Source organism: Mirounga leonina, unplaced genomic scaffold (assembly GCF_011800145.1).
Source record: "Mirounga leonina isolate KUSES-001 unplaced genomic scaffold, KU_Mleo_1.0 Mir_152, whole genome shotgun sequence".
Classification (NCBI taxonomy): domain Eukaryota; kingdom Metazoa; phylum Chordata; class Mammalia; order Carnivora; family Phocidae; genus Mirounga; species Mirounga leonina.
In genome coordinates this window covers 20,269,466-20,282,632 of record NW_023270380.1, presented here as the reverse complement: position 1 = coordinate 20,282,632, position 13,167 = coordinate 20,269,466, and the positions used below count along the sequence as shown (strand labels likewise).

The 13,167-nt window shown below is 38.1% G+C and overlaps 1 protein-coding gene across 1 annotated transcript in view; it reads right to left on the bottom strand.

Annotated features, from left to right (window-relative positions):
- The window catches only part of DNAH14 (dynein axonemal heavy chain 14), a 357,723-nt gene that overhangs the window by 276,572 nt on the left and 67,984 nt on the right, over nucleotides 1-13,167 (bottom strand). The gene's annotated exons all lie outside the window — the stretch shown is intronic.

The following is a 13,167-nucleotide window of genomic DNA, read 5'->3' as shown; positions in this document are numbered from 1 at the left end:
TTCTCGGCTCCTCCGGGGCGGAGATTGGGAGGCCGCCATTTTCACTCTCCGCCTCCAAAGCAGTACAGAAAGCTCGCAGGGAACAAAAGCCCCGGAGAGCAAACCCGAGCAGATTACTTAGCCGGGAGGGGGCAAGGATGGGGCAATTCCGCCTCCGGCAGAGAAATTTGGAAACCACGGCAACAGGCCCCTCCCCAGAAGATCAGCGAGAACAGCCACCCAAGACCAAGTTTACCGATCAATGAGAACGGCAGAACTCCAGCGCTAAGGGACTACTGCACATAGAATTCACGGCTTTTTTACCATGATTCCTTAGTCTTTTAAAGTTAATTTTTTTTTAACTGCCTTTTTGTCTTTTTATTTCTTTTTGAATTTTTCTTTTTCCCTTTTTCAAACAACATCTTATCAATCCCTTTTTTTAAAAAAAAACATTTTTATTTTTCATTTTTAGAGTCATATTCTATCCCTTCATAGTAGTTACCCATATGTTTGGCTTATATATATAAGTTGTTCTCTCTTTAAAATTTTGAGATAGTTTCTTCTAACAGATTAAAATATACCCTAAATCTCTCGTATATGATGTTTTCTATTCCCCTGCCTGATCACATCCTCTCCCTTTTTTTTTCTTTTTTTAAATCCTCTTTCTTTTTTCAAACAACTTATCAATTCCTTTTATAAAAATTTTTATAATTTCCATTTTTACAGTCATTTTCCATCTCTTCATCATATCAACCCTTATTTTTGTACATATATAAGTTTTTCTTTCTTTAAAATTTTGGGAGACACTTTCTTCTAAAAGACCAAAACACACCCCAAATCTAGTGTGTGGCACTGATCTATATACCATATAGATCATATTTGATCACATTCTGGTTTTTCTTTTGTTGTTGTTGTTTTGTTTTGTTTGTTTTTGTTTTTGTTTTTATCTTTATCTTTTTCTTTTTTTTTCTTTTTCTTTTTTCTCTCTTTCCCCTTCTTATCCCACTGCTTCAGGTCTTTTCTGATTTGTTTAGAGTATATTTTCTGGGGACGTGGTTACTCTGCTAGCATTTTGTTCTCTCATTAATCTATTCTCCTCTGCACAAAATGACGAGACGGAAAAAATCACCTCAACAAAAAGAACAAGAGGCAGTACCGACTGCCAGGGACCTACTCAATACGGACATTAGTACGATGTCAGATCTAGAGTTCAGAATCATCACTTTAAAGATACTAGCTGGGCTTGAAAAAAATATGGAAGTTATTAGAGAAACTCTTTCTGGAGAAGTAAAAGAGCTAAAATCCAACCAAGTAGAAATCAAAAAGGCTATTAATGAGGTGCAATCAAAAATGGGGGCACTAACTGCTAGAATAAATGAGGCAGAAGACAGAATCAGTAATATAGAAGATGAAATGCTGGAAAATAAAGAAGCTGAGAAAAAGAGAGATAAACAACTACTGGATCATGAGGGCAGAATTCGAGAGATAAGCGATACCATAAGACGAAACAACATTAGAATAATTGGGATCCCAGAAGAAGAAGAAAGAGAGAGAGGGGCAGAAGGTATAATGGAGCAAATTATAGCAGAGAACTTCCCTAATTTGGGGAAAGAAACAGGCATGAAAATCCAGGAAGCACAGAGAACCCCTCTCAAAATCAATAAAAATAGGTCAACTCCCCGACATCTAATAGTAAAACTTACGAGTCTCATAGACAAAGAGAAAATCCTGAAAGCAGCTCGGGAGAAGAGATATGTAACCTACAATGGTAGAAACATTAGATTGGCAACAGACCTATCCACAGAGACCTGGCAGGCCAGAAAGGACTGGCAGGATATATTCAGAGCACTAAATGAGAAAAATATGCAGCCAAGAATACTCTATCCAGCTAGGCTGTCATTGAAAATTGAAGGAGAGATAAAAAGCTTCCAGGACAAACAAAAACTAAAGGAATTTGCAAACACAAAACCAGCCCTACAGGAAATCTTGAAAGGGGTCCTCTAAGCAAAGAGAGACCCTAAAAGCAACATAGACCAGAAAGGAACACAGACAATATACGGTAACAGTCACCTTACAGGCAATACAATGGCACTAAATTCCTATCTTTCAATAGTTACCTTGAATGTAAATGGGCTAAATGCCCCAATCAAAAGACACAGGCTAATAGACTGGATTAAAAAACAAGACCCATCGATATGCTGTCTGCAAGAGACTCATTTTAGACCCAAAGACACCCCCAGATTGAAAGTGAGGGGGTGGAAAACCATTTACCATGCTAATGGACACCAAAAGAAAGCTGGGGTGGCAATCCTTATATCAGACAAATTAGATTTTAAACCAAAGACTGTAATAAGAGATGAAGAAGGACACTATATCATACTTAAAGGATCTATCCAACAAGAAGATCTAACAATTGTAAATATCTATGCCCCTAACATGGGAGCAGCCAATTATATAAGGCAATTAATAACAAAAGCAAAGAAACACATCAACAACAATACAATAATAGTGGGGGACTTTAACATCCCCCTCACTGAAATGGACAGATCATCTAAGCAAAAGATCAACAAGGAAATAAAGACTTTAAATGACACACTGGACCAAATGGACTTCACAGACATATTCAGAACATTCCATCCCAAAGCAACGGAATACACATTCTTCTCTAGTGCCCATGGAACATTCTCCAGAATCGATCACATCCTAGGTCATAAATCAGGTCTCAACCGGTACCAAAAGATTGGGATCATTCCCTGCCTATTTTCAGACCACAATGCTTTGAAACTAGAACTCAATCCCAAGAGGAAAGTCGGAAAGAACTCAAATACATGGAGGCTAAAGAGCATCCTACTGAAGAATGAATGGGTCAACCAGGAAATTAAAGAAGAATTAAAAAAATACATGGAAACCAATGAAAATGAAAACACAACTGTTCAAAATCTTTGGGATGCAGCAAAGGCAGTCCTAAGAGGAAAGTATATAGCAATACAAGCCTTTCTCAAGAAACAAGAAAGGTCTCAAGTACACAACCTAACCCTACACCTAAAGGAGCTGGAGAAAGAACAGCAAATAAAGCCTAAACCCAGCAGGAGAAGAGAAATCATAAAGATCAGAGCAGAAATCAATGAAATAGAAACTAAAAGAACAGTAGAACAGATCAACGAAACTAGGAGCTGGTTCTTTGAAAGAATTAACAAGATTGATAAACCCCTGGCCAGACTTATCAAAAAGAGAAGAGAAATGACCCAAATCAACAAAATCATGAATGAAAGAGGAGAGATCACAACCAACACCAAAGAAATACAAACAATTATAAGAACATATTATGAGCAACTCTATGCCAGCAAATTAGATAACCTGGAAGAGATGGATGCATTCCTAGAGATGTATCAACTACCAAAACTGAACCAGGATGAAATAGAAAACCTGAACAGACCTATAACCACTAAGGAAATTGAAGCAGTCATCAAAAATCTCCCAAAAAACAAAAGCCCAGGGCCAGATGGCTTCCCAGGGGAATTCTACCAAACATTTCAAGAAGAATTAATACCTATTCTTCTGAAACTGTTCCAAAAAATAGAAACGGAAGGAAAACTTCCAAACTCATTTTATGAGGCCAGCATTACCTTGATCCCCAAACCAGACAAAGACCCCATCAAAAAGGAGAATTACAGACCAATATCCCTGATGAACATGGATGCAAAAATTCTCACCAAAATACTAGCCAATAGGATCCAACAGTACATTAAAAGGATTATTCACCATGACCAAGTGGGATTTATCCCTGGGCTGCAAGGTTGGTTCAACATCCGCAAATCAATCAATGTGATACAGTACATTAACAAAGGAAAGAACAAGAATCATATGATCCTCTCAATAGATGCAGAAAAAGCTTTTGACAAAGTACAGCATCCTTTCTTGATCAAAACTCTTCAGAGTATAGGGATAGAGGGTACATACCTCAATATCATAAAAGCCATCTATGAAAAACCTACAGCAAATATTATTCTCAATGGGGAAAAACTGAGAGCTTTCCCCCCTAAGGTCAGGAACGCGGCAGGGATGTCCACTATCACCACTGCTATTCAACATAGTATTGGAAGTCCTAGCCACAGCAATCAGACAACAAAAAGAAATCAAAGGCATCCAAATTGGCAAAGAAGAAGTGAAACTCTCACTCTTTGCAGATGATATGATACTTTATGTGGAAAACCCCAAAGACTTCACCCCAAAACTGCTAGAACTCATACAGGAATTCAGTCAAGTGGCAGGATATAAAATCAATGCACAGAAATCAGTGGCATTCCTATACACCAACAACAAGACAGAAGAAAGAGAAATTAAGGAGTCGATCCCATTTACAATTGCACCCAAAACCATAAGATACCTAGGAATAAATCTAACCAAAGAGACAAAGGATCTGTACTCAGAAAACTATAAAATACTCATGAAAGAAATTGAGGAAGACACAAAGAAATGGAAAAACGTTCCATGCTCATGGATTGGAAGAACAAATATTGTGAAGATGTCAATGCTACCTAGAGCAATCTACACATTCAATGCAATCCCCATCAAAATACCATCCACTTTTTTCAAAGAAATGGAACAAATAATCCTAAAATTTGTATGGAACCAGAAAAGACCCCGCATAGCCAGAGGAATATTGAAAAAGAAAAGCAAAGCCGGTGGCATCACAATTCCGGACTTCAAGCTCTATTACAAAGCTGTCATCATCAAGACAGCATGGTACTGGCACAAAAACAGACACATAGATCAATGGAACAGAATAGAGAGCCCAGAAATGGACCCTCAACTCTATGGTCAACTAATCTTTGACAAAGCAGGAAAGAATGTCCAATGGGAAAAAGACAGTCTCTTCAACAAATGGTGTTGGGAAAATTGGATAGACACATGCAGAAGAATGAAACTGGACCACTTCCTTACACCACACACAAAAATAGACTCCAAATGGCTGAAAGACCTCAATGTGAGACAGGAGTCCATCAAAATCCTAAAGGAGAACACAGGCAGCAACCTCTTTGACCTCAGCCGAAGCAACTTCTTCCTAGAAACATCGCCAAAGGCAAGGGAAGCAAGGGCAAAAATGAACTATTGGGACTTCATCAAGATAAAAAGCTTTTGCAAAGCAAAGGAAACAGTTAACAAAACCAAAAGACAACCGACAGAATGGGAGAAGATATTTGCAAATGACATATCAGATAAAGGGCTAGTATCCAAAATCTATAAAGAACTCATCAAACTCAACACCCAAAGAACAAAGAATCCAATCAAGAAATGGGCAGAAGACATGAACAGACATTTTTCCAAAGAAGACATCCAAATGGCCAACAGACACATGAAAAAGTGCTCAATATCGCTCGGCATCAGGGAAATCCAAATCAAAACCTCAATGAGATACCACCTCACACCAGTCAGAATGGCTAAAATTAACAAGTCAGGAAACGACAGATGTTGGCGGGGATGCGGAGAAAGGGGAACCCTCCTACACTGTTGGTGGGAATGCAAACTGGTGCAGCCACTCTGGAAAACTGTATGGAGGTTCCTCAAAAAGTTGAAAATAGAGCTACCATATGATCCAGCAATTGCACTACTGGGTATTTACCCCAAAGATACAAAAGTAGGGATCCGAAGGGGTACGTGCACCCCGATGTTTATAGCAGCAATGTCCACAATAGCCAAACTGTGGAAAGAGCCAAGATGTCCATCGACAGATGAATGGATGAAGAAGATGTGGTATATATATACAATGGAATATTATGCAGCCATCAAAAGGAATGAGATCTTGCCATTTGCAATGACGTGGATGGAACTGGAGGGTATTATGTTGAGTGAAATAAGTCAAACAGAGAAAGACATGTATCATATGATCTCACTGATATGAGGAATTCTTAATCGCAGGAAACAAACTGAGTGTTGTTGGAGTGGGGGGTGGGGTGGGAGGGATGGGGTGACTGGGTGATAGACACTGGGGAGTGTATGTGCTCTGGTAAGCGCTGTGAATTGTGCAAGACTGTTGAATCTCAGATCTGTACCTCTGAAACAAATAATGCAATATATGTTAAGAAAAAAAGAAGAAGAAGAAGAAGAAGAAGGTAGCGGGAGGGGAAGAATGAAGTGGGGGAAATCGGAGGGGTAGACGAACCATGAGAGACGATGGACTCTGAAAAACAAACAGGGTTCTAGAGGGGAGGGGTGTGGGAGGATGGGTTAGCCTGGTGGTGGGTATTTAGGAGGGCACATTCTGCATGGAGCACTGGGTGTTGTGCACAAACAATGAATCATGGAACACTTCATCTAAAACTAATGTTGTAATGTAAGGGGATTAACATAAGAATAAAAACAATTAAAAAAAAAAAAAAAAGAAATGGGCAGAAGACACGCATAGACATTTTTCCAAAGAAGACATCCAGATGGCCAACAGACACATGAAAAGATGCTCAACATCACTCATCATCAGGGAAATACAAATCAAAATCACAATGAGATGGCACCTCAGACCTGTCAGAATGGCTAAAATAAAAAATACGAGAAACAAGAGATGTTGGCAAAGATGCAGAGAAAGGGGAAGCCTCTGACACTGTGGGTGGGAATGCAAACTGGTGCAGCCACTCTGGAAAACAGTATGGAGGTTCCTCAAAAAGTTAAAACAGAACTACCCTATGACCCAGTAATTTCACTACTAGGTATTTACTCAAAGGATGCAAAAGTACTGATTTGAAGGGGCACCTGCACCCCAATGTTTATAGCAGCATTATCAACAACAGCCAAATTATGGAAAGAGCTCAGATGTCGATTGACAGATGAATGGATAAAGAAGATGTGGTGTATATATACACAATGGACTATTACTCAGCCATCAAAAAGAATGAAATCTTGCCATTTGCAACGATATGGATGGAGCTAGAGTGTATTATGCTAAGCAAAATAAGTCAGTCAGAGAAATACTGTGATTTCAGTCATATGTGGAATTTAAGAAATAACAGATGAACATAGGGGAAGGGAAAAAAAAAAAAAAGAGGGAGGCAAACCATAAAGAGACTCATAACTATAGAGAAAAAACTGAGGGTTGATGGAGGGAAATGGGTGGGGGGATGGGTGGTGGGTGTTAAGGAGGGCACTTGTGATGAGCACTGGGTGTTATAGGTAAGTGATGAATCACTAAATTCTACTCCTGAAACCAGTATTACACTATATGTTAACTAACTGGAATTTAACCAAAACCTTTAAAAAAAAGATGCTCAGAGATCTATAAGAAAAGAACACAGGTAAACAATTTAATGATATCAGGAAAACAATACAAACAAAATGAGATGCTCAAAAAGAGACAGAAAATGTAAAAAAGAAACAAGCAGGTATTTGGAGCTGAACATATAGTATAGTAACTGATAATAATATAGTAACTGAATGAAGAATTCAACAGAGAGCTTCAACAACAGACTTCACAAAGCATAAAAAAAAAATAAGTGAACTGCAAGACAGATCAATTGATATTATCCAACCAGAGATAAAAGAAAAATGAGTGAAAAAGAGTGAAGAAAGCCAAATAATCTATAGGATACCAAGAAAAGAACCAATTTTCAAATTATTGAAGGTCCAAGAAGGAAAGGGGGGGGTAGAAGGACAGAAAAGAAATTTTGTAAAGAAAATGAGAACTTCCCAAATCTGAAGAGAGACTTGTGTATCCAAGTTCATGAAACTCACAAGCCAGTAAACAAAAATCAAAGAGATCCTCTCCAGGACACATAATAAAACTGTCAAAAATCAAAGACAAGGACAGAATCTTAGCAGCAAGAGAGTGGGTGGGGAAAAAAGCTTGTAACTTACAAGGGAATTGCCATAAGGCCATCAGCAGATTTCTAAGTAGAAACTTTATGGCCCTGGAGAGAGTAGGAAGATATACTCAAAGAGCTGGGGAAAATATTGCCAATGAAGCATACCTTATGTGGCAAAACTGCCCTTCAGAAATGAAGGAGCAATAAAGGCTTTCCCAGACAAACAAGAGCTGAAGGAATTTCTTACCACTAGACTTGCCCTACAAGAAATGACGGAAGGTAGTGTTCAAGCTGAAATGAAAAGGTGCTAGGTAGTAACATGAAAATATACAACACAGTGATAAAGGAAAAAATATAGTCAAACTTGGAATACTCTAAAAATGTAATATGGTGGGCTATTAACCACTGACCTCTATGTAAAGGTTAAAGAACGAGAGTATTAAAAAGAACTACAGCTCCACTAACATTAATGTTAATGGAAATACAATATACAGAGAGGTAAATTATGTCATTAAAAACATAAAAGGGGGGAGAATAAAATGGTAGAGTTTTGTTGTGATAAAAATTATCAGTGTGAAATAGATTGTGATAGCTAGCCTCATAGTAACCACACAGCTAAAAGCTGTAAGAGATTCACAAAATATAAAGAGAATTGAAGCACAGCACTATGGAAAATCATCAATTCACAATGGAAAGCATCAAGAGAAGAAAAAAGGAAGAGGGAACTACAAAACAACCAGAGAACAATAAGAAGGCATTAGTAAGTCCTTACCTATCAATAATTACTCTAAATAAAAATGGATTGAATTCTCTGATCAAAAGAGATGACTATGAACAGTTATATACCAACAAATTGGTTAACCTAGAAGAAATAGATAATTTACCAGAAACATAGAACCTACCAAGTCTGAATCAGGAAGCACAAATAACAATCAAGGACACTAAATCAGTAATCAAAAACTTCCCAACAAAGAAGAATCCATGACTATTCAGTTTCCTTGGTGAATTCTACCAAACATTAATGAAGAATTAATGCCAATCTTGTTTAAACTCTTACAAAAACCCTGAAGAGGGCACACCCCCCAAACTCATTTTACAGCATTAGTCTGATACCAAAGCTAGATAAGAACACTACAAGAAAACTACAGACCAATATCCCTGGTGAATATAGATGCAAGAGTTCTCCACAAAATACTAGCAAACCAAATTCAACAGCACATTAAAAGGATTATAAAATATAATCAGGCAGGATATATCTCTGGGATGCAAGGATAGTTCAATATACACAAATCAGAAAATAAGATATATCCCATTAACTGAAGGATAAAAATCACGTGATCACCTCAACAGATGCAGAAAAAGCATGTGACAAAATATACAACATTCTCTGATGATAAAAATGTTCAACAAATTGGGTAGAGAAGGAACATACCTCAACATAATAAGGACCATATATGACAAGTTCACAGCTAACATCATCATACTCAATGGTGAAAAGTTGGAAGCTTTTCCTCTAAGATCAGAAACAAGACAAGGGTGCCTACTCTCTCCACTCCTATTAAACATAGTACTGGAAGTCCAGCAAGAGTAATCAGGCAAGAAAAAGAAACAAAAGTTATCCGAATCAGAAAAAAAGAAGTAAAATTGTCTTTCTTTTCAGATGATATAATCTTATACACAGAAAATTCTAAAGGATTCATCAAAAATATCCTAAAACTAATAATCAAAATACAGAAATCAGTTGCATTTCTGTAACAACAAAAAATCTGAAAAAGAAATAAAGAAAACAATCCCATTCTTAATAGCCTCAAAACAATAAAATATGTAGGAATATCGGTAACCAAGAAGGTCAAAGATCCACACACTGAAAGCTGCAATTTTTAAAAATCAAGGTACAGCTGACGTACAATGTTATATTAGTCTCTGGTATACCACATAGGATTTGACAATTCTATACAATATACTATGCTCACCACAATAAATGTTCTTACCATCTGTCACCATACAACATTATTACAACATATATTCCCTATGCTATACTTTTCATCTCCAAGTTTGTACCTTTTAATCCCCTTCACCTATTTTGCCTATTCCCAAAGCCCCTACCCTCTGGCAACCACTAGATTGTTCTATTTATGAATCTGTTGTGTTTGTTCATCTTTTTTCAGACTGAACATATAAATGAAACCATACAGTATTTGTCTCTTATTTCACTTAGCATTAATACCCTCTGGGTCTAATCCATGTTGTTGCAAATGGTAAGATGCCATTCTTTTCTATGGCTGAGTAATATTTCATTACATATATGTACCACCCCTTTATTCATTCATCTATCATCCAACATTTAGGTTGCTTCCATATATTCACAGTTATAAATAATGCTGCAGTAAACACAGGTGTGCATATATCTTTTCAAATTAGTGTTTTTATTTTCTTTGGGTAAATAACCCAGTAGTGGAATTACTGAATCATATGTTATTTTTATTCTTAATTTACCTCCCTACTGTTTTCCATAGTGATTGCACCACAATTTATATTCCCACCAACAGAGGTTCCCTTTTTCTCCATATCCTTGCCAACACTGTTATTTCTTGTCTTTTTGATATTAGCCATTCTGACAGGTGTGAGGTGATACTTCATTGTGGCTTTGATTTGCATTTCACTGAGGATGAGTGATTTGAGCATTCATAGGTCTATGGGCCATCTCTATGTCTTCTTTGGGAAAAATGCCTATTCAGGTCCCCTGTCCATTTTTTAATTGGATTATTTGGGGGCTTTGGTGTTGAGTTGTACAAGTTCTTTATATATTTTGGATATTAACCCCTTTTCAGATACATCATTTGCAAATATTTTCTCCCATTCAATAGGTTGCCTTTTCATTTTGTTGATGGTTTCCTTTGCTTTAAATATTCTCACTGCAAAAAAAGTAGTAGTAATTCTGTGACATGATGGAAGTGTCCATCATTTCAAAAAATTCTGAGTGGTGAAACTTCCTGGCAAGTCAAATTGATAGGACAGATGCTTAATAATTCAAATTCTTAAAGGGTACAGCCATTGAAACTTAAAGCATGATTCATTATTTGTTAAAATCTACCTCTGAAATTGTGACTTTATTTCCAACAGAGAGCTCTGAAGCTCTCTTGAAATCAATGCTTCTACCGAGCTCAGGGAAATTTACAGTGAAAAATAAATACAATCTTAGAGTGTATTCAATTCACATTTCAAGTTTGAGTCTGAACATTTAAATAAACGGTCAATATTCTCCTGGAAGGGGGCGCCTGGGTGGCTCAGTCGTTAAGCGTCTGCCTTTGGCTCAGGTCATGGTCCCAGGGTCCTGGGTTCGAGCCCCACGTCAGGCTCCCTGCTCAGTGGGAAGCCTGCTTCTCCCTCTCCCACTCCCCCTGCTTGTGTTCCCTCTCTTGCTGTGTCTCTCTCTGTAAAATCTTAAAAAAAAAAAAAATTCTCCTGGAGGAATTCTAGAGCAGTGGTTCCAGGACCAGCAGCATCAAGCTTCACCTAGGGACTTGTTAGAAATGTGAACTCCCCAGCTATAGCGGCTGAAACTGAGACCCCTTGTTTTAGCAAGCCTCCTAGGTGATTCTCTTGCCCACAAAAGCTTGATAATCATGGTCCTTAGCATTTCAATATGAAATGCCCTAACAAAATAGTAGAGGTAATGTCAAGTGCTTTCTAATTACACTTAGTCTGGAAATGGGGAATGCTGCCTGCCTTGGGTAGCTGCACGGGATGGGACCCAGCAACTCAGCCATGCGTTGGCTAAAAAGCCATGTCAACAGAGAGGGAGCCAAACCATGAGAGACTCTTGACTCTGGGAAACAAACTGAGGGTTGTGGAAAGGGAGCTGGGTGATGGGCATCAAGAAGAGCACATGATGTGATGAGCACTGGGTGTTATATGCAACTAATGAATCACTGAACACTACACCAAAAACTAATGATGAACTACTATATGTTGGGTAATTGAATTTGAATTTAAAAAAATAAAGAGCCATGTCAAAATAGGGCACAAGTCTCTGTTGGAGAGATAACACCTAAAGAAGGAAAAAGCAATGCAATACTTTATTGATACTTCCATTCCCCATATCCTCTTTTTGTTTGCACCCATTCTCAGTTTTATGATCTTGCCATTTTTATTAAATCTGCTTACTTCTGTGGAGTGAATAATTTTGGTGGATTTCAAAAACAGGGTTGGTTGGCATGTGGGTCTAATGGATTCTTATCTGAAATTTATTTAAATAGAAATCTCTTAACAAATATTTATGACCAGATCCTGGTGATGCTGAATGGGAGACACTAGAATGTGTAACTACTATCTCAGTGGCCTAAGACATATCGATTTATATGATCCTTGGCCAAACTGTCCCAGAGCCCAAACTGTGTCCCATATGCTGGGGCTTAGGGAGGTTAGGGTGACTTCGGAATACAATGAGGAAAGAGATCCTTCTTTCACTGATGTGAAACAGCTGCACTTCATCTTCTTGTCAAGAAGCAAAGCCTTGAAGTCACTGCTACCCTGTATTTATTAAAAGTTTAATTCAGAGGGGCGCCTGGGTGGCTCAGTTGTTAAGCGTCTGCCTTCAGCTTGGGTCGTGATCCCAGGGTCCTGGGATCGAGCCCCGCATCGGGCTCCCTGCCCTGTGGGAGGCCTGCTTCTCCTTCTCCCACTCCCCCTGCTTGTGTTCCCTCTCTCGCTGTGTCTCTCTCTGTCAAATAAATAAATAAAATCTTAAAAAAAAAAGTTTAATTCAGAGAAATAACATCTGAAAATGGTTTGAGGGAGACCCAGTCCACCTACTCCGCCAGAGAGCCTCAAATATCCACCTGGATTCCGCCAAACCAGCAGAGAGAGGCAGCAAGCCCATAAGAAGAGACACTGCATCAGTCCCTTACAAACTGCATTTGTGAACCATGCTTCCACGTGTTGTCATTCCCTATGTAGGGAAGCTATAGAAAATAACCCTGTGAAATGAGTCACAGCATTTCAGGTAAGAATGCTCATTGTATTATTGAATCCTTTTTATAAAATCCTTAGGGAAGTTTTGTCTCATCTAGGTATGTTTCTCTTGAACAATAAGTTTTCATCTTAGAAATACTGAAATTTGTAACAAACTGTATTTCCCTATATATGTCAGCTCAGATTAAATTTGAGGTATCTTGAAGGTGTATATGTAAATATACATATACATGCATTTACACACACACACTCTCTCTCTCTCACTCTCTCTCTCTCTCTTACAGGTTTCCCCCACTATCCAAAAGTAGAGTTGCTATGAAACCTTCCATAAGCCAAAATAGCATAAAGCAAAGAGGAAAAATTTTTGAGCATTCCCAGACCCCCAAAAATAACCTCTGTTAGGCTTTTCTGATACTGTAGG